The sequence below is a fragment of the Mustela nigripes genome, chromosome 2 (assembly GCF_022355385.1).
Source record: "Mustela nigripes isolate SB6536 chromosome 2, MUSNIG.SB6536, whole genome shotgun sequence".
In the NCBI taxonomy this organism is placed as follows: Eukaryota; Metazoa; Chordata; class Mammalia; order Carnivora; family Mustelidae; genus Mustela; species Mustela nigripes.
In genome coordinates this window covers 4,411,672-4,433,551 of record NC_081558.1, presented here as the reverse complement: position 1 = coordinate 4,433,551, position 21,880 = coordinate 4,411,672, and positions in this window count along the sequence as shown.

Below are 21,880 nucleotides of genomic sequence, written 5' to 3'. Positions count from 1 at the left end.
ACTCCCGGCGTGCGTTGCGTCTAGGGCGCATGCTCACGGGCCGCCCACGTCCGGGGAGCGGGACCGGCAGGCTTAGGGGCGGGGCGAGGGTGGAGCGGAGCCTGAAGGGAACCGAGGCGGAGGACCCTTAATGAGCCCAGTTTCAGTGCCCTTCCTAATGAATTAGTTATTCCTTAACGTAAAGATTAGCCTTAGGGGCGCCTGGCTGGCTGAGTCGGTGGAGTATGCGACTGCATCTGGAGGTCTTGAGTTCAAGCACCACGTTGGGCTAAAGCTTACTTTAAAAAAAAATGTTAATAATAAATAAATGAAAATAATTTCCTTTGTGCCCACTGGGGCCTCGGCCTAGCCAAGCTTCCAGCTCGGTGGGGCTAACTCCTACCGAGACCTTCCATTTATCTATGGACCCCAGGCAGTGGGAGCCCAAGGATGGGTGTTGCAGACTCTGCCTGGGAGAGATTTGTGTGGAAAGGTTTCCAAGGTGGAGTATTGGAGCTGGGTTTTGAAGGATGGATAGGAGTTTGTTAGGTGGGGAAAGACATTCCTGGCAGAAGAATGGGCAAAGGGATGGAAATAGGAAGGCTCCTGTTAAGTTTTGAGACCTCTCTTTCCCCCCAAATCAGCTCAAATGCCGCCTCCTCCTCCTCCTCCTCCTTCTTCTTCTTTTTAAAAGGTTTTATTTATTTATTTGACAGAGAGATCACAAGCAGGCAGAGAGAGGCAGGCAGAGAGGAGGGGGGAAGCAGCCTCCCTGCTGAGCAGAGAGCCCAATGCGGGGCTCGATCCCAGGATCCTGAGATCATGACCTGAGCTGAAGGCAGAGGCTTAACCCACTGAGCCACCCAGGCACCCCCAAATGCCACCTTCTTACAGGGGTCCTCAGAGCCTAGAACAAGGGGTGATAAGGGAGGAAGGTTAAGAGCTGAAAGCTTTAGAGGCAGCTGCCCTACTTGCCAGGTTGGCTCAACTCAGGAAGTGCTGTGTGATCTTAGGCACATTGTTTAACCCCCTCTGAGCCTGAAGTTTCTCATCTGGGAGATAGCAATGATCGCACCAATCGCACAGGGATGGATTTAAAGAGACCTGCTGCGGAAGCGCATACTGAAGTCCTCCGAGTTCAAATTTGAGCCCCATTACTTACTAGCCATGTGCCTCTGAGCCTCCATTTTCCATCTGCAAATAGGGAGATTGATAACATACACCCTGGGGGGCCCCTGGGTGACTCAGGGGGTTAAGCCTCTGCTTTCGGCTCCAGTCATGATCTCAGGGTCCTGGGATGGAGCCCCGCATCGGGCTCTCTGCTCAGCAGGGAGCCTGCTTCCCCCCACACCCCCGCCTCCTTCTCTCTGCCTGCTTGTGATCTCTCTGTCAAATAAATAAATAAAGTCTTTAAAACACACACACACACACACACACACACACACACACACCCTAGGGCCACTATAATGCCCTTGGAATGGGGCCTGGAACATAGTAAAGCTCAGTTTGCATTCACTATTGATGGGTTTTAATTACTGATTATGTTACCCAGGAATCACGGCCGTCCAAGAAGTCCTCCCTTAAGAGGGTCCTTTTGAGGTGGGTTTTGACAGATAGATAGGAGTTCACCAGGCAGACAGAGCCTAAATGCTGGACCCTAGCATTGATGCTGGGTGCCCTAGATAAGGGTAGTTTTAGCACCCTCTGTGTTCACAGTGGATTCCAGCTTGATGGAGAGAGAGAACAGGACACGGACACTTATGCCATATGGAATCAGGACAGGACTGAGAAAAAGACATGGAAGTAGAAGAGCTTGGAGGAGGCACCCCTGAAAGAAGGCCTAGATCTAGGCATCACTGACAGGGGTTGGGGGTCGGGGGGAGCCAGTGTTTGGGCCCGGGGCATGGCATTCCCCAGTGGGGACTGTGGACGTAGGTGGGCAGCATGGGCTGTCCCAGTTTCTGCTGTGAGTCAGGTGGGTGGCCCTGCCCAGCCGGTTCCGCTAGGTCCTGAGCTCCCGCCCTGCCCTGGGGAGAAGGGTGGGCCGTCAGCTGCTGCAGCCCCCGCAGTCCCTCCCCCAACACCCCCACGCCCCCTGACCTCACTGCTTCCCTTTGTTTCACCTGCTCTACCTGTCCATATTTCAGCTACTTTTCACCTTCTCTGGGGCGTGGCGTAACAGCCCCTGCGTATTCCAGCTTCTCTCTGGGTCCCGCAGTTACTTCCCCCTTTAGCAACCAGAGAAAGCTCACCATAACCCTCCCCTGCCTAAAGCCTTCCACTGGGCTCCCTGTCACCCATGCTGGCCTCGTCCGTCACCTGCCTCCGCCCTCCCTTCCCCACTTGGCTCCAGCGGTGACACGGGCCAGCTTTCCGTGCCTCGAACAGACCAAGCCCCGTCCAGGCACCTGGGCTTTGCTCGCGTCCTCTTCCTGAATCTAGCTCCTTCCCAACACATCAGTCTCCCCTCCAACGTCATCTCTTTGGAGAAGCCTTCCCTGATTCGCCCTGCTGATACCCCAGATCCACTCTGGAACCCCTGCCTTCTTTAAATGACTGTCCATTGTGACATCAATTCATTCTGTCTTCTTCATCCCCCGTGGAATGGGAGCTCCTGGAAGCCGGAGGTCGGAATCAGTTCTCTGGTCCTCGGGACAGCTTTCGTCCAACCTTTTAAATTAGGACTCACAAGGAGAGAGACATATAGTGTCTGAGGACACAAAAATACAAACGTTTCATGAAGTATTTATCCTGACTTTGGGTAGTGCCTTCTGATGTTTTCTATTCTAGTTTTTTCCTCTTCTGTTCCATTTACAGTGGGGTTTCTCCACCTTAGGACCACGGGCATTCTATGATGGGTAATTTGTTGTTTGGGGAAGGCCACCCTGGTCCCCCACTAGATGACAGTATCAGTCCCCATCACAACAGTCAAAGATGTCTCATTGCAGAGTCTCCTCCTGGTGGGGGGCGGGGGCAGGGAGAACTGCTCGCTGTTGAAAACCACTGATTTAAATCAAAGTGGTGGGGCACCTGGCTGGCTCGGCGGGTGAAGCATCCAACTCTTGGTTTTGGCTCAGGTCACAATGTCAGGTTTGTGAGATTGAGCCCCGTGTTGGGCTCCTCAGTCTGCTTTCCCTCTCTCTCTCTTCCTCCGCAACCCCCTCTCAAATAAATAAATAATTCTTTTTTTTTTTTTAAGATTTTATTTATTTAATTTGACAGACAGAGATCACAAGTAGGCAGAGAGGCAGGCAGAGAGAGAGGAGGAAGCAGGCTCCCTGCAGAGCAGAGAGCCCGATGCAGGACTCGATCCCAGGACCCTGAGATCATGACCTGAGCCGAAGGCAGCAGCTTAACCCACTGAGCCACCCAGGTGCTCCAATAAATAATTCTTAAAAAGAAATAAAGTGGATAGTGACCTGAAATGGAAAAAATTGGGGGGCGCCTGGGTGGCTCAGTGGGTTAAGCATCTGCATTCGGCTCAGGTCATGATCCCAGGGTCCTGGGATTAAGTCCCTCACGGGGTTCCCTGCTCAGTGGGCAGTCGGCTTCTCCCTCTTCCCCTTGCCCTGCTCATGCTCTCTTTCTCTCTCAAAAATAAATTTTTAAAAATCTTTAAAAATTGCCAAGTATTGGGTATTGTGGAATATGACTGGCTTTTACATTTTAAAAAAGATTTTATGTATTTATTTGACACAGAGAGGGTGAGCACAAGCAGGGGAAGCAGCAGGCAGAGGGAGAGGGAGAAGCGGGCTCCTGACTGAGCCCAATGTGGGACTTGATCCCAGGACTCTGGGATCATGACTGAGCTGAAGGCAAAGGCTTAACTGACTGAACCACCCAGGCGTCCCTTACTGATGCTTCCTGATTGCCTATTCTGATTAGGTGTGACGTGACAGAGGCTAACCCCAAAGTGTCAATGACTTAGATAAGATAAGAATGTCTTTCTCTCCAAATAACAGTCTGGAGGTTGGCACCCAGGGTGGGCAGGCTGGCTCTCTACCATGAAGTCTCCAGAGACCTTCTCCTTCTGGCTCATACCTTCGCCATTTCCAGGGTCTCCGGAATCCAAAATGGGAATTCACCTGGTGCATTTCCCTTCCAAGAAGCTGGCTGGGAGTAGAGAGGGAAGACGAGCCAAAGGGTGCATGCCAGCCAGTCTTGAAGGGAGGCTGCTCTGCTTTTTTGGGCCACATAACATTCCATGACGTATCTATGTATGTATAGTGATAGTATACATGTATACGTTAAATATATGTATATGTATTTAATCAGTTCTTTGTTGATGGATGTCTTCATTGTGATGAAATTTTTTTCTCTTATCAGATTTGTATTTTTTTAAGATTTTATTTATTTATTTGAGAGAGAGAGAAGGAGAGCAAGCACGAGCAGCGGAGAAGGGCAGAGGGAGAGGGAGAAGCAGGCTTCCTGTTGAGCAGGGAGCCCAAGGTGGGGCTGGATCCCAGGACCCTAGGAGTATGACTTGAGCTGAAGGCAGACGCTTAACTGATTGAGCCACCCAGGCACTCCCAGATTTGTCTTTTAAGGAGATTCCCTGCCTTGGAGAGCCCTTGGCCTCAGTTCTGTACCCTTGTCTTTTTTTTTTTTTTAATTTTATTTATTTATTTGACAGAGAGAAATCACAAGGAGATGGAGAAGCAGGCAGAGAGAGAGAGAGGGAAGCAGGCTCCCTGCAGAACAGAGAGCCCGATGCGGGACTCGATCCCAGGACCCTGAGATCATGACCTGAGCCGAAGGCAGCGGCTTAACCCACTGAGCCACCCAGGCGCCCGTGTACCCTTGTCTTTACCCACACCCCCTTGATCATCTCCTCTGGACCCTTGCCTTCAATACCTGCATATCTGATGCTTCCCAGGTTGGCGTCTCCCATCAAGATATCTCCCCGAAGCGCCAGACCTCCCCCACTCTCTTATCCCCTGGGATGTCTAATTAGATAGCAGAATGAACATGTTTGAGAGGAGTTACTGATCTTCTCTCCCACACCAAAGCATTGCTCTGTCCATCCTTCATTTGCTCATACTAAAAAAAAAAAAAAAAAAAAAAGCAAAAAAAAAATAACCAACTTGGAGTCATGCTTTATTTTTCCTTCTTTGTGGCACCTAATTATGTTGGCTAATCCAGCAGGCTCAACCCTGCAAGTTTACCCAGAGCTCAGCATCTTCTACCACTCACCAGTGCAGGCTGCCTCCCTGACTTGAGGCACCATTGCCTCTTGCCTAGACAGTTGGAGTCACCCCTTCCCCTTTATTCCAGCTTCCACCCCTTCTCCTCTGTAAACTATTCTCCCTGTAGTGGCTAGAGGAATCCTTTTAAAACTTACATGAGCTCAGGTCATCCTTCTTAGAACCCTCCTGTGTCTCCCTGGCACACTCAGCTCAAAGTCCTAATAATAGTCCACAGAATGATAGATGCCCTCTCCTGCTCCATGCCTGTCTGGCTTCACCTCCTCCTTCTGTCCACCTTGCTCCCTCCACTGTAGCCACACCAGTCTCCTCACTCTTCCTTCCCTTTTTTTTTAGATTTTAAAAATTTATTTATTTGACAGAGATCACAAGTAGGCGGGGCAGGCAGAGAGAGGGGGGGGAAGCAAGCTCCCCACTGAGCAGAGAGCCCGATGTGGGGCTCGATCCTAGGACCCTGGGATCATGACCTGAGCCGAGGGCAGAAGCCTTAACCCACTAAGCCACCCAAGTGCCCCTCCTCACTCTCCCTTTAACTCATCAGACACATACTAGCCTCAGGGCCTTTGCACTGAAATGCTCTTCTCTCACATATCCCGATGGCCCCCTCCTCATCTCCATGAAGTCCATGCTTATTGTCATCTTCTGATACCCCTATTTAGAACTGAAGCTCACCCTCATCTCCCAGCGCACCTTATCCCTTTTCTCTTCTTCCTTTTTCTTGATACGTAATTTATTAGCATAGCCCTTCCCTACTCAGAGTATGCTTCGTGGACCAGCAGAAGCAGCAGCAGCATCACCTGGATCTTATTAAAAATGCAGACTCTTAGGGGTGCCTGGCTGGCTCCGCTGGTAGAGCATGAAATTCTTGATCTCAGGATTGTAAGTTTGAACAGTGTTTGGCACGTAGTAGGTTCCTGGTAAACATTTATTGAATTAATGTCCAATTGTCTGAATGAATGTCGCATGGGTAGAGAATAGGTTGTATGAGGCAATGATGCAGGCAAATGAGCCAGTCAGGGTTGTTGGTTGAAAGCAATAGAAACTATCTTAAGCGGAGAGAAAATCTTATAGATACAAGAAATTTCCAGCATGGGTGGCAGTCTGGAATATCCACTTGGAAAAAAATAGACAGACGGTTCCAGAGACTGAGGATTAGGGACCCTTTTTCTTGAAGGTCACAGCTGCCTCTGAACAGCTCTGCCACCATGGTGGACACAGCTACAGGCAATGAACTTCCCACTCCCAAAGAAATGATTACATGTTGGAAAGTAAAACAAACAAGCAAACAAACCAATGAGGTAAAAAGATATGGCACGTGTCTTCCAAAAAAGGAGACCAGTGATAGGGTAAATGTAGTCATTCAGAAGAGAAATGTGGTGGCAGCTTGTGGGAGACAGAGTGTAGAGGAGATGGACTTGTGAAGTGAGTAGGAGGTAGAGGAGACATAGCTTGCAGATGGCAGAATAGATTGTTTTCTAAAAGTCATGCTTCTCCTTTGTAGCAGTTACCCACATAACAAACTACCTCATAATTTAGGGGCATAAAACAATAACAATAGCGTTAAACGTTATCCATATGCCGTTTCTGTGGGCCAGGAACCTAGGGGAGCTGAGCTAGGTGTTGTGACTTGGGGTCTTTCATAAAGATGGAGTCAAACGTCAGCCAGAGTTGTCGTCCTATCCAAAGACTTCACTAGAGTTGAAAGATCTGCTTCCGAGATTGTTCACACGGCCAGCAAGTTGGGTCCTGGACAAGCTGGGTGTCCAGCAGTTGTCAGGAAGCTTCAGTTCTTCCCCATGTGGACCTCTTGATTAACGGAGTGTCCTAACAGTATGGCAGCTGGCTTCCTTCCTGAGCAAATGACCCGAGAGCAAAGTGGAAGCTATAATAGCTTATACAGTCCAGCTTTGGCAGTCACACATTGTCACTTCCACATTATTCTAATGGTCACACATGATTCAGTGCGGGGCAGGGGACTCTGCAGGGGCATGATACCAAGAGGTGAGCATCATTGGAGGGTGGTCATCGCACCCTTCTACTCAGGGACTACATTTCCCAGCATTCGTTGCATCTGAGGAGCCATATGGTGAGTTTTCATTAATTGATTCTGCAAGAAGATGATATAGGACACTTCTAAGCCAAGGAGCTTAAGAAACAGGTGTGACTTCACTCTCATCCTGCTTCCACCGGCCCTTGCAGCTGAATGCAGTGGCCTGATTAGGGTGGTGGGACCATAGAAGGAGCCTAGGAAGGGAACTACCTGCTGGCTAAGAACACTCCCTTTGGGTTTGGATGAGTGAACAACAAACTTGCATCATATTTGAGTCATTAAACATTTTAAGATTTATACATTGCTGCAACTAGTATTACCTAACTAATTCAGGAATGGTTGCCTGTGAATGACTGAATTCAATTTTATTGTTGAATAAGGATCATAGCTTCTGGCTGGAGCCATTGGGTGCATAAAGATGCCTTTTACTAAGATGGAGACTTAGGTTTGGGAGAAGATAGTGACCCAGTTTAGGACAAGGTTTCTCTACTTTGGCACTACTGACATTTGGGGTTGGAAAGTTCTATGTTGTCTGGAGTCACCCTGGGTATGGTAGCACAGTAGTTCAGTAGCATCCCTGACTTCTATCCATTAGATGCCAGTAGTGTCCCCCAATCATGTCAGCTAAGAATGTCTCTAGACATTGCCCGGTGTCCCCATTTGAGAGCCTGTGGATTATGATCTGATAAGTTTGGGCAGCCTATCCATATCCAAGTGGAGATTTCCAGGAAGCTGATGATTCTGTAATTCTGGCACCCAGGGAGCAAGGAGGAGCTGAGATCTTCCCTGCCCACCCCTACCCCAGGAAAGGGGTGAAGTGAGAGGAGACCAAGGAGGGCCTACCTGTCAGAGAAGGAGGAGAGGAGTGGGGAGGGGGGCAGACACAGGTCCATGGGAGACAATGGATCTAGCAGAAGAGCAAGGCTGGCAGGGGCAACAGGCTGTTGAGATCTGCCATCAGTTTCAGAAGTGTCAAATGCTTTGGCGAGCCATGTTAGTGGAGAGGGGAGTCATTTAAATGGGGTGTCAGCAATAAAAATAATGTTGTAATTCATTTTTATTGACATGAAAAGAGTTCTGTGGTATAATTTTAGAAAAATTATTAGAGTACACTCAGTGAAGTTCATGTATCTTACACTCAGTGAAGTTCATGCATCTTAACTGTAGAGCACAATTATTTTTTTTATATGGATGTACACCCACGTAACCACCACCCTGTTCAAGAACCAGAAAGTTCCTTCATGCCCCTTCTCAGTAGGTATAGCCTGGATACTCCAAGATACCACCATTTTTATTCCCTTGATGTAATATCTAAGGGGGAAAACAAGCAGATAATTAGGTAATGTAGACCTCATAATTGAAAGACCACAACTCTGAGCACCCTGTTTTTCTCTCTTGTCCTTCCCTGTCCATCTTGTTTTAAAGCCCACTCTATTGAAGTATAATGTTTGTATAATAAAATATGTCATTTTCAGTGTACAGTTTGATGAGTTTTGACAAAACCCTGTAACAACTGCAACAGTCACGATAGAAAATGTTTCCCTTGCCTGGGTGGCTCAGTGGGTTAAGCCTCTGCCTTCGGCTCAGGTCGATCTCAGGGTCCTGTGATCGCTCTCTTTCAAATAAATAAAATCTTAAAGAAAAACAAAAGATAGAAAACGTTTCCATGACGCCCCCCCCAGCCAAATGTCCATTGGGTCCCTTTGCAATCAACTTCCCCTCCCGTCTCATCTCCAATTATTGGTCCAATTTTCTGTCACTCTAGATTAGATTTCCCTGAAGTAGAATTTCATAAAATGGAATAGTATATTGTCTTTGGTGACTGGCTTCTTTCATTCCCCATAATGTTTTGAAATTCACCGTGCTATTGTGTATATGCTCGATTCATTATTTTTCATTGTATGGATGTGCTAGATGTACTAGAATTTGTCCATTCACCAGATGATGAACATTTGGGTTGTTTCCAGCTTGGGTTATTGTAATTAAAGTTGCTCTGAACATTTGTGTACAAGACTTTGTGCAAGCATATATTTTTGCTTCTCTTGGGTAAGTATCAAGTGGAATGGCTGCATCATGTAGAAGGGTTTAACTTTTAGGAAAACTGCCAAACATTTTTCAAAGTGGTTCCACCATTTTACACACCCACCAGAGATGTATGAGAGTTCCAGTTACTCTACATCCTCTACATCACCTTCCAGAGATAGGTTGTTGTTTTAAAATCTTAGTTCATCCAATGGGTGTGTAATGGCATATTCTTGTGGTTTTAATGCTCACTTCCCCGGATGACTAATGATTTTAGGCATCTTCTCCTCTGCCTTTTGGCCAACTCTGTGTCTTCTTTTGTGAAGTGTCTGTTGTGAGCCCTTTGTCATTTGTCTTATTATTGAGTTGCAAGAGCTCTTTGTGTATTTTGGCAATAAGCCCTTTGTAAGATTAAGTATTCCAAATATCTTCTTCCAGTTAATTTTAGTAGTCCTCCTCAAATCTTGAAATGTTTCAATTGTGCCCTCGGGAAATCACAATTATTCCTAAGGAAAGTTCCCTGTACTCTCAACCCCTTGACAAAACACGCTCTTTACCTTTTCCCCCAACAGAAGCTTGGCTCTCCCCCAAGGACTGTATTTGTTTTCTCTCCCAGCTCCTCACACCCATGTGCCTCTTGGGGTGAGGTAGGCACCCTTCCTCCATCGGTGTTTCTACCTCTTCTCTGACATTCTGCACCTTTCAGTCTTGGTCACCAAACAATACCCACAGCTTGTTTATCTTGTTTGTTTATCTATTAGCCTCTGGTGACGTCCTCTCATCTCTTTTCAGTTGTGTGTCCTGGTTTAATTTTCCTTTCTCAAATACTTCACTGGGTATAATTCTTGGTGATTTCAGTATCCACATAGATCAGGGTTTCCCAGCCTCAGTACTGTTGACACTCTGGGGTCAGACCATTCTCGGTCATGGGGTCTGCCTGTGCACTGTAGGATACTGAGCAGTATCTCTGGTCTCCATCCACTCCCCAATACCACCACCAAGTTGGGACAACCAAAAATGTCTCCAGAGATGGCCAAGTGTCGATTGGAGGCAGAATTTCCCTTGTTTGAGAACCACTGAGCTTGATGGTCCTTCCAGTTCCTTCCACTCTTCTTTCCCTGCCAACTTGTCCTCCACTCTACCTCGGCCTCCACCTCTCATGGTCTTATTTTAGACTCTGTCATTTCCAAAAATGGCACCATTTCCCACGTTCTCAAGCACCCTACTCATCAACCCACACTTCTTTTCTTTCTAGCTCATTCCATTTGGTATTCCAATCCAAACAATCCTTTGGCTCTGCCAGGATTTATAATCCGTGAGCCCCACCCTCCCCCTTTCCCTTGTGCCCTCACTCGATTGACATGGGCTGTCATTACAATCACTCCTTGACGTATGTCCTCAACTCCCTCATCTGCCTCTTCCCTCATCACATTTAGGTGGTCAGACAGCCAGATTAAAGCCAGGCCCCCATCTACTCCTCACCCATACCTGGGAAGCCTCATATGCAGCCATATTGAATGGCCTCCCTTGAGATTTTTGACCAACGATCTGCTGCCCAGTGACCCTGCTCTGTGCCCCGGTCCATTCACTCATCCACTCTCCCATATGGTAATGTCTCATCTTGCTTTCTCCCCTCCAACCTTCCCCTTCCTCCTCTCAGTTCTTGACCTTGCCTCCTATCTTCTGCACAAACAAAGCCACAGAAGGTTCACTTCCATAGGACTTAGGTCGTCAACATTGCCTTCTTTCTTGTTACGATGACGGAGCTGTCCAGGCTCCTAGCCAAGGCCAACTCTCTACCTACATCCTGGATTCCATTCCACTCAAGGTCATCGCTCTAAATAAGTCTCTGCTTTCTATTACTACATCAGATGTTCCCTCTCTCCTTGATTATTCCCATCTTAAAAAAAAATACAGACCTGTGATCCCACAGTATCCTCCAGTTATTACTCATTTCTCTACTCTCCTTTACAGAAAAAAAAAATCCTTCTAAGAGTTGAATCTTTTCTTGGTTTCCACTCCTTCACTTTTCATTATCTCTTGGACCCACTCTAATTGGGCTCCTCCCTCACGACTCCACTGAGACACCAGCTGTCAAGGTTTCCAGATGGCCACATTCAATGACCAATTTCAATAGCCAAATCAGAGGTCACACAAGGGAAATTAGAAAATACTTTGAGAAGAAAAAAAAAAAGACATAACATCAAAACATATGAAATGCAATTAAAGCAGTGCTTTGAGGGAAATTTATAGCTAGAAAAGTCTATAATAAAAAAGAAGAAAGATCTCAAATCAGGGACCAAAAGTTACAACAAATTCAATGGTCAATCATCAGTTCATTGTGTTGTTAGTCCTGTTAGCAGTTTTTGACACAATTTATCACTCCATCTTTTTTAAAATTACAGTAAAATATAACCAACTAAGCCACCCAGGCACCTCTTCTGTCCCAGTCTTTGAACCTCATCTTCCTTAAAAGGAAAATTAGCAAGTGTCAGTGAGGTGTTAAAGACATGTCTCTGAAAAACTGAGCCTTTCTCCAGAGCATAGTCAGAAGAATCCAACAATTGGGGCGCCTGGGTGTCTCAGTTGGTTAAGTGTCTGCCTTCAGCTTGGGTCATGATCTCAGGGTCCTCGGATCAAGTCCCACATCGGGCTCCTTGCTCAACCCAAACTGGGAAAGCCCTGAGCAGAAGGGGGTGAGTTATTCACCCTACTGGGAGCATTTTGCCCTGCTCCGTGCTCTGGGCAGTGCTATCTCTCACCCCACCGAGTCCGTTTCAAGATGGAGAAACAAAATTCACAAAAGTTTCCTAGAGCTGCCAAAGTACCACAGACCTGGGGGCCTAAGCAACAGAACTTTATGGTTTCCCAGTTCTGGAGGCTGGAAGTCTGAGATCAAAGTGTTGGCAGGGCCCTGCTCCCTCTGGGACCTGTAGGGGAGAATTCTTCCTTGCTTGTCCCAGCTTCCGGTGGTTTTCTGGCCATCTTTGGTGTTGCTTGGCTTGTAGCCCATCCCTTTCATCCTGTGTCTACACATGGCATGCTCCCTGTGCCCCTTCACACTGTCTTCCCTCTGTGTTTTTGTCCAAATTTCCTCTTTTCTAAGGATACCAGTCCAATGGATAACAGCCCATCCTAATGACTTCATTTTAAGTTAATCACCTCTGTAAAGACCTTGTCTCCAAATAAGGTCACATTCTGAGGTCCTAGGAAGTTACTACTTTCATATACCTTTTTGGGGCGTGGGGAGGGGAACATAATTCGATTCATAACTTAGGCTTTAGCGATGGGGCTTTCCTCCCTCCCTTCGACCACAGGGATCTTGGCTGTGATGTTGGAGAGAAATTTTAAATTTCAGGGCTAGATTTACAAGCTGAAATCCTTTGAACCTTAAAATCTTGGCAATGTTTCCCAAACTGTCACTGTTCTCCTACAGGTGAATAATAGGAATACAGCAAAAGGTTAGCCTTGGAATAACCATTGGGGGTTATTGGATCTCAGAAGTGGAGACAATGAAAGATACATTTTGTGAAACTCTATTCTTGGAGGGATGGATGGAGTAGGGGTTTGGTTAAGGGAAAACTTCCAAAGTGGGATTGTCAGATTGAAAAAATAAAAATACAGGATGCCCATTTAAATTTGAATTTTACATGTACAAGGAATACTTTTTCAGTGGTTCAATCAATCCCATGCAATATTTAAGACACACTTATGCTAAAAATTATTCATTGTTTATCTTATCTGAAATTCAAATTTAATTGGGTGTCCTGTATTTTACCTGTAAATGCTTCTGCACATAATTAAAAGAGTTAAGTCACATTAGAAAGCCATTCTGATAGATTTCTTGAAGGCACTTGGGGATGTGGCTGAAGCAGAAACAGTTCACAGACAGGGCTCTGGGAATGGCTCCTAATGGGGCTTAATGATATCTTTCCTTTGTTGTCCTGGAGTATTGGGAGGAAACCAGGAAGGAAGCACACTGACCCCAGTAAAAACCTCTGTGCAACTCTCTAGATGCAACCTTTCCCCCAATCCTCCCACTGAAATGACTCTATTCTGGAGTTGGTGTTCACCATTCCTTTGCTTTTTTTTTTTTTTAAACATTTTTTTTTGTTAATCACATATGCACGTCTCCCTAAACCTAAAGCAAGATTAAAAATATTTACTGGATCTTAACCCTTTAGCTTCTGGGTTGTGAAGATGTCTATAGGGTCATGGGGACAAAATCATGGTGGTCGGGGAGTGCACTGGAGTGAGGGGGGCTTGGAGCAGCAGCTAGGTACCAGCCAATATTGCCATATTTTATGATACACTCATATATGTTCGATGAGCAGCCCCATCCTAAATATTATTTGTTTCATGTAGCCTGAACTTTTGTCATTTTATAAATAGATGTACTGTTTTGTGACTTTTTCTTTTTCTTTTTTTCTTTTCTTTCTTCCTTTCTTTTTTTTTTTTTTTTTTTTTTTGGTCCAGTATCATCTTGTTGAGAGTCATTCGTGTCAATGCATGTCCCTGTTGGTTTATTTGTGTGTTTTCCATTGAATGAAAATACCGTCATTTACTTATCGAATCTGCAATTCGTGAGTACTCAGGGTAATTCCAGGGTTTTGCTAGGACTAGTAAGGCTACTCTGAATAGTTGTGCCTGACTCCTGAGTCTATGTGTGATGGTTTTCCAGGAGGACATAAACCCAGGAAGGAAATTCCCAATCGCAGGACATGTTCATTTGTGATTTTGGTGAACGTGGCGGAGGCAGCCTGCTCTGTCACAAAGATTCAGGCTCCCTTTCCATTGAGTAGAATTTTCGTTTTTGTTTTTGTTTTAAGATTTTTATTTATTTGCGAGAGAAAGAGAAAGAGCAAGCCAGGGGAAGAGCAAAAGGAGAGGGAGAAACAGAATCCCTGCTGAGCAGGGCGCCCCACGCAGGGCCCAATCCAAGGACCCTGGGATCATGACCCAATCCAAAGTCAGACCCTCAATCAACTGAGCCACTCAGGCGCCCCTCCATAGGGTAGAACTGTAACAGAGGAGCAACTGCAAAAGACTACATTTCCCAGCTCCCCTTGCACCGTGATCATGTGGACTCATTTTGACCAATAGAAAGTCTGCTGAAGTAAGGCAAGCCCTCCTGGACTGAGGGGGTGAAGAATCCAGTGTGTCTTCCATGCATTTCCTACTGGGGTCGCTCTGAAAAGTTCGGTTGGGGGTGGAGATCCCATGTTGAAAATGGAAGCCTCACAAGATGGGTGGAGCCTGGGCCACCCGACGGACAACCTTCCAGGATAGATACACACTCGCAGTGAATTTTGCTTATGTGAGAAATAAACTTTTAAGGCATTTTCTTAGTCTAGTAATTGACCTATCCTGCTCAGTACTACACGAGACAATGTCAAATTGTTTTCAGGGTGATTGACCATCCCACCTTTCCACCAGTCAGGGATGAGAGTTTCCTTGCTCCCCATCCTCAGCAATACTTTTAATTAGCCAACTTTTTTTTTTTTTTTAAATATGTCAATGCCAACAGAAAAGCCACAAGAATATAATGAACTGCCATAGACCTTTCACCCAAATACACCAATCACTTCCATTTTGCCATATTTTTCTCTCCCCTCCTTCCCTCACCAACCCCCACCCCCAGTTTCCACAGAACAATTTCGAGGCAAGTTGTGAACAACATGTCCCCTCATTCCTAAATATCTAAGGATGTATCTCCCAACAACTGGGACGTTCTCTTGCATAACTCCATGTCATTTATCAGTTCCAGAAATCTTATTCTGGTAGAACGCTCTTATAATATACGTTCATATTCACATTTCAGCTGTGGCTCAATCATGTCCTACACAGCCTGGGGCATTTTCAGATTTTAAACTTTGTCCAACTGAATCCGTCACCATGATTTACCTAAACATTGTTTTCAAATAAACTCACTTTTCAAAAATGTGAATCCACACATTTATTTCAAAAGGACAGTTTTACAGTGCTCCCCCCAAATGGCAAGCTAGGAAAGTAGATAAACAGCAATTATAGAAACTTATGCTAAGATGGGTCTGTCCCCTCTCTGGATTGTGGTGGTGGTTTTGAAGGTGTATGCGTGTGTCAAGATATATTGAATTATATATTTTAAATTTTTTTATTTGATAGAGATCACAAGTAAGCAGAGAGACAGGCAGAAAGAGAGAGAGGAGGAAGCAGGCTCCCCACTGAGCAGAGAGCCCGATGTGGGGCTCGATCCCTGGACCGTGAGATCATGACCCGAGCTGAAGGCAGAGGTTTTAACCCACTGAGCCATCCAGAAGCCCCTGAGTTATACATTTTAAACACATGTAGTTTATTATATGTCAACTACACCTCAATAAAGCTGTCTTAAAAAGCAATGCAGACAAGCCAAAAGGTGAAATTCTAGCCCAGAAGGGGGGACCAGGAGCAGATACAGGCTCTGAAGTCACCGTAGCACCCAGTGGAGCCTTTCTCATTGACCAAAACCGCCAGAAAGAGAAATCAAGAGACTTCGACTTTCTCACAATGGGATCCAATGTTATTTAACACCATAAAAAGGTTCCCACCCTTTGGGAAACAGTGTCTCCTCCTTGTGTGTTACTCTGGGGCAGGTCACTTGAACCTCTGTGAGCCTCTGTTTTCTCCTCTGGAAGATGACCCTGTGAGGTAAGGTTGGGGGTAGGGGGTACTTGGTGATTAAGGGCACCACACCAAAGAGGCAGCTTTAGCTCCACACCATGGAGCTCCTGCGGTATCTGGGATGGTGAAATGAGATTGCATTCACACAGTGCTTGGTGCTGCCAATAAACATAATTATTATTAGCCCAGTACCATCCAGTGGAAATCTTGTGAGAGCTACGTATGTAACATAACTTTCTCTAGTAGCCACATTTTGGAAGTAAACAGGATCTACTGACATGAATTCTAATAATATCCTGTATTTAACCCCATATCCAAAATCCTGTTGTTTCAACAGATGGCACTGGCCCCATTTCAAGTGCTTAGTAGCCACCATGTGGTCAGAGGCTACCATATTGGATAGAGAAGCATTAGACTTGATTAGTATTTGTTGCCTGAAGATTAAACCTTCAGACCCACTCACCATAGCACTATTATTTTTTTTTAATAACACTATTATTATTTTTAAAAGATTTATTTATCCATTTGAGAGAAAGAGAGACCGCACACACAAGCAAGGGGAGGGGCAAAAGGAGAAGGAAAGAATTCCAAGCAGGCTCTGACTCCCTACTGAGCACAGAGCCTGATGCGGGGTTTGATCCCATGATCCTGAGATCACAACCTGAGCCAAAACCAAGAGTTGGACGCTCAACTAACTGAGCCTCCCAGGTGTGCTCCTTACCGTAGCATTATTTATAAAAGAAAAAGAAAAGAATACAACTTTCCAACATAGGAGACTATCTCAGGTATGACAATGCATCCGTTCATGCCATGGGATATTCTACAGCCATTAAAATGGTACTGTAACACCCGTTGTGATGGCTCATTTTACGTGTTGATTTAACTGATGCTCAGGTACCTGGTAAAACATTTTTCTCGTGTGTCTGCAAGAGTGTTTCTGGAAGAGATTAGCATTTGAATCAGTGGACTGACTAAAGAAGATTGTTCCAACGCAGATGGTTTCATCCAGGCCACTGTGGACCCAAATAGAACAAAAAGGTGGATAGAGTAAGGGAGAATTTTCTCTGTGTTGGAGAGAGCTCCTTTCTGCCCCCCTTGGATATTGGCGCTCCTGGTTCTCCCATCTTCAGACTGAGACTCGAACTTCCACCATCAGGTCCTGCTTCTCAGGCCTCTGACTTGTGCTGAATTATATCACTGGGTTATATTATTTTTTCTGGTTTTGTAGCTTGTAGATGGTAGATCATGGGGCTTCTTGGCCTCCATAATCAGGTGGGCCAATTCCTATAATAAATCTGGTGATAGACAATAGATAGATCAATCAGGGTTCTTCCTGATTAATACACCCGTGTTCATAGTAGCCCTATTCATAATAGCCAAAAGGTAAAAACAGCCCCAATGTTCATTGTAAACAAGATATGGTCTATTCATACAATAGAATATTATTCAGCCTTAAAAAGGAAGGATGTCGGGGCTCCTGGGTGGCTCAGTGGGTAAAGCCTCTGCCTTCGGCTCAGGTCATGATCTCAGGGTCCTGGGATTGAGTCCCGCATCGGGCTCTCTGCTCAGCGGGGAGCCTGCTTCCTCCTCTCTCTCTCTCTGCCTGCCTCTCTGCCTACTTGTGAGCTCTCTCTGTCAAATTAAAAAAAAAAAAAAAAAAAAAAAAGGAAGGATGTCTGACACCTGCTACAACATGGATGGACCTTGAAAACTGTGCTCCCTAGAATCATCCAGAAGGACAGATAGTAGATGGTGGGAGCCAGGGTCTGTGGGGAGGGGATGGGGAGTTAGTGTTTAATGGGAGACAGATGGGAGATGGAAAAGCTCTAGAGATGGATGGTGGGGATGGTTGCACCTAGTGTGAGTGTGCTTAGGCCACTCAACTGTACACTTACACGTGGCTAAGATGGTAAGTTTTACGTTATATGTGCTTTACTATAGTTAAGAATAAAAAATAAAATTTAAAAGAATTATAGTGAAGAGTGCTTTGAAATATGGAAGGATATTAATGACATTCTAAGGGGAAAAATAGGCAACAAACAGTACACCCAAATCTTTGTAAAAAAATAATATAAATGGTTTTTAATTTTTTTTAAAAGATTTTGTTTATTTATTTGACAGACAGAGATCACTAGTAGGCAGAGAGGCAGGCAGAGAAAGAGGGGGAAGCAGGGTCCCCGCTGAGCAGAGAGCCTGACACGGGGCTCGATCCCATGACCCCGAGATCATGACCTGAGCTGAAAGCAGAGGCTTTATCCCACTGAGCCACCCAGGTGCCCCCATAAATGATTTTTTTAAAGATTTTATTTATTTACTTGAGAGAGAGCACAGAGGGAGAGGGAGAGGCAGACTCCCCCCTGAGCAAAGGGCCCAGCACAGGGCTGGATCCCAGGACCCTGAGATCATGACCTGAACCAAAGGCAGGTACTTAACCAACAGAACCCCCCAGGTGCCCCTATACATGATTTTTTAAGCTGAAAATATGTCACTATTAACAACAGTTATGTCTGGGTGGTTAAGATTATTAGTGAGTTTTCTACGATGCACGTGTGTTATTTGATGTTCATGATAATACAGATAAGGACAAAAATCAGCCTCTTTCCTACTGAGGCTCATGGCGGGGGCGAGAGGAGAGAACAGAGCTGAGTAGATTCAGTAGTGGCTCCGCAGCTGAGTATCACGGAGGGGCGGGGATGTCTAATGGTCTTCGTGACTGGTTACGTGGACCAGGTGGTCGCTGGTCAGTGGACAGACCCCAGCTTCAAACCTGGAGAGGGTGTTGAGGGGAGAGAGAAGAAGAAGAAGAAAGAGCGCCTAAGTTAGAAGAGGACATGAGACCTTTGTCTGGAGAAGTGGAGTAGTCAGAGCACACTGGCAGCCTCCTGGCCACCCCCAGGGGCGTCTGCCTGTCCCTACAAGCCCATGGGAGCTCCTTCTTGGTATTGACCCAAGGTGGGACGCTCATGTCCACCAGAGACAGAGTTCCAGCCTCACCATCTCCACACTGTCCCTATCCCTACTCCCAGTCCCTAGCTCCTCCAACTCCATTCTGCCATGGGACCCATCTTCAGTCCCACTCCTAACCTCATTCCCAATCCTCACCCAGTCTCCAGCCCTTTCCCAACCCCCTCTTTACTTCAGCTCCCTCTCCACTTCCAGTCTCCAACTTCGCTACCCCCAGACCCTCCTCCCCACCCCCCGTGGTGCTAAGTAGAGTAATGATTCCCCCCAAATATCCACATCTTTGTTACTGAATCTTGGGAGTATGTTCCCTGCAATGAGGCTTCGCAGTTGTGATTGACTTAAGGATCTGGAGAAGGGGGAGTGATCCTGGATTGTTCTGGTGGGGCCCAGTGTCATCTCAGGGTCTTTAGGACAGGGTCACTATCAGAGAGAAGGAAATATGATGATGGAATTCAAAGGGGAGCAACGTGCATGGAAATGGAGGAAGGGGCTCAAACCAGGGAATGCAGGAAGCTTCTAGAAGCTGGAAAAGGAATGGATTCTCCCCCTAGAGCCTCCAAGAGGAACTAGCCCTATGGATACTTGGATTGTTGCCTCAGAAGACTCATTTTGAACTCCTGATCTCTGGAACTGTAGGGTAATGTATGTGTGTTGTTTTAAGCTACTATTTGTCTTAATTCATAAGCAGCCTCGGGAGCTCTCCCACCCTGTCCCCCAGGCTCTGGCTCTTTGCACACCCTCCCTCGCCTCCTTCTCTCCTCCTAGCCGAGGGAGAAGCCACACACTTGCCCGGTAGTCCTGTTTCCCTAGTCAGCTCTGTGCATGCTGATGTCCCAAACTCTTCAGGCTGGGCTGGGTGTGGACACCCGTCACCACCGTGCTTCCTGATGCTAACTCAACCTTTCACTGAGGTCCCGGAGAGCCAGATCCCAACAGTTGTGCCCTGCCCTGGATTTGAGCATGGCAGGAGGTCAGAGACCGTGTGCTCCACCCCCTCACGGACTCAGGCTCCCTGCTTTCAGCTGGGCTGACAGAGGCTGGGCGGGCTTCTGTTTGCTGACCTGGCCCAGCTGAGGAGGGGATTGGGAGGCCTAGGCCATGGCTAAATGGTGGGGTTTCAGCTGCTCTGGGGAAGTCGAGACCCATTTGGGCAGAGCCTTTAATTCGGGCTCTGGGAACTTCTCACCCCCATACCTGGCATCTTTCCCATCTCCCCAAAGGATCTCAAAGGTAGCTCCGGGGCACCTGGCGGGGAATGAGCATGGAAGTTTTGACACCTTGTGGGTAATAATAACCATAATAATAGTAGCAACGATGATATTTGTGTCTGGACGAAGCACAAATATTTGACCTTCACAGACCACCTTCAAGATTTTCATATTATCCACCTTCTGCCTAAGCTCTATTTATATTTTGTTAAATAAAACCCTTTTAAAAACCCTAAATCAATTACTTTTAAAAAACTGTGGAAAATTATACGTAACATAAAACTGATCATCTTAACCATTTTTGAATGTACAGCTGTGGCGTGAAGCACTTTCACATAATCCTGCCACCACCCCCACCGTCCGTCTCCAGAACTTTCCATGTCCCCAAACAGAGACTGTCCCCATGAAACATGGAATCCCCATCCCCTGCCCCAGCCCCGGCTCCCACCAGCTCCTCTCTGTCTATGTGGACGGGACTCCTCTGGGGACCTCTTGGGAGTGGGGTCCTGCAGGATGTGTCCTTCTAGGTCTGGCTTCTCTCACTGAGCCCAGTGTCCTCAAGGTCCCTCCACATTGTAGCAGGATTCCTTCCCTTGTGAGGCTGAATCATATTGCATTGTATTGCTATACCACATTCTGTCAATCCATTCATCCACCGGTGAAAAGCCTAAATCAATTACTCAAAAAGAAACACAACACTTTTATCTGGGATAATTATACACTCACAAGAAATTGCAGGAATTCCACAGGTCCCCTGTGCATTTAACTCAGTTTTTTCCCCAATGGTGCATCTTATATAGTTATACAGTTCCCAAAACAGGACATTTACCTGGATGTAACCTACAGATCTCATGCAGATTTCAACAGCTCTTATGTTCATATGTGTGTATGTGCCTATGCAATTTCTTCACATATATAGATTCCGGTAACTTCCCCCAGAATTAGAAAGCTTAAATCAGGGGCGCCTGGGTGGCTCAGTCAGTTGGGCGGCTGCCTTCAGCTTGGGTCATGATCCCAGGATCCTGGGACTGAGCCCCTCATTGGGCTTCCTGCTCAGGAGGGAGCCTGCTTCCTCCTCTCTCTCTGCCTGCCTCTCTGCCTACTTGTGATCTCTGTCAAATAAATAAATAAAATCTTAAAAAAAATTTTTTTAAATAAAGAAATTTTGTAAACCTGCCTTGAGTGAAAAGTGGATATCACCCCAGTAAGGCAAGCTTATTTAGAAACAAATACAATGCAAACAGTGTCACTGCATTCCGGTTGGATACTGTTGCCTGCTGAAGGACTTCTTATCAAACAAAGGGATTAAGTGTTAAGGGGCATAAACATTTATTAACACCAATTAAGTCCCACTCCTTGAACTATTAAGAATTGAAAAGGGAGTGGGTTACTTGCCACACAGCTCACTGAGTCTCGGAAGCAGGTTTGTCCATCACCCAGTCTTTCTAGGGAAACACTGTATCAGCTCATTAGATGGGCACAGCAGCCCTAAGAGACAGGTACTCCTATTATCCCCATCTTATAGAAGAGGAACCTGTGGCTTAGAGGGGCAAAGTGCCTTGCCCTACTCCCTCACTCTGTAGCTGTGTGACCTTGGGTAAAAATTGCTTGGCTTCTCTGGACATCGGTTTCCTTGCTAGTGACCTAGAGGTAGTGAGGGCCTCTCATAGAGCTGCCAAGAACATTAAGTGAGATAATACTGAACTCTGAGCTCTTAGAAAAGAGCCTGGCACCAGCAAGTCATCAGTAAAATGTGCTATTATTGTTATTATTATTATACTCACAGGTTGCCTTCAAGTTCAAGGTCAGCTACA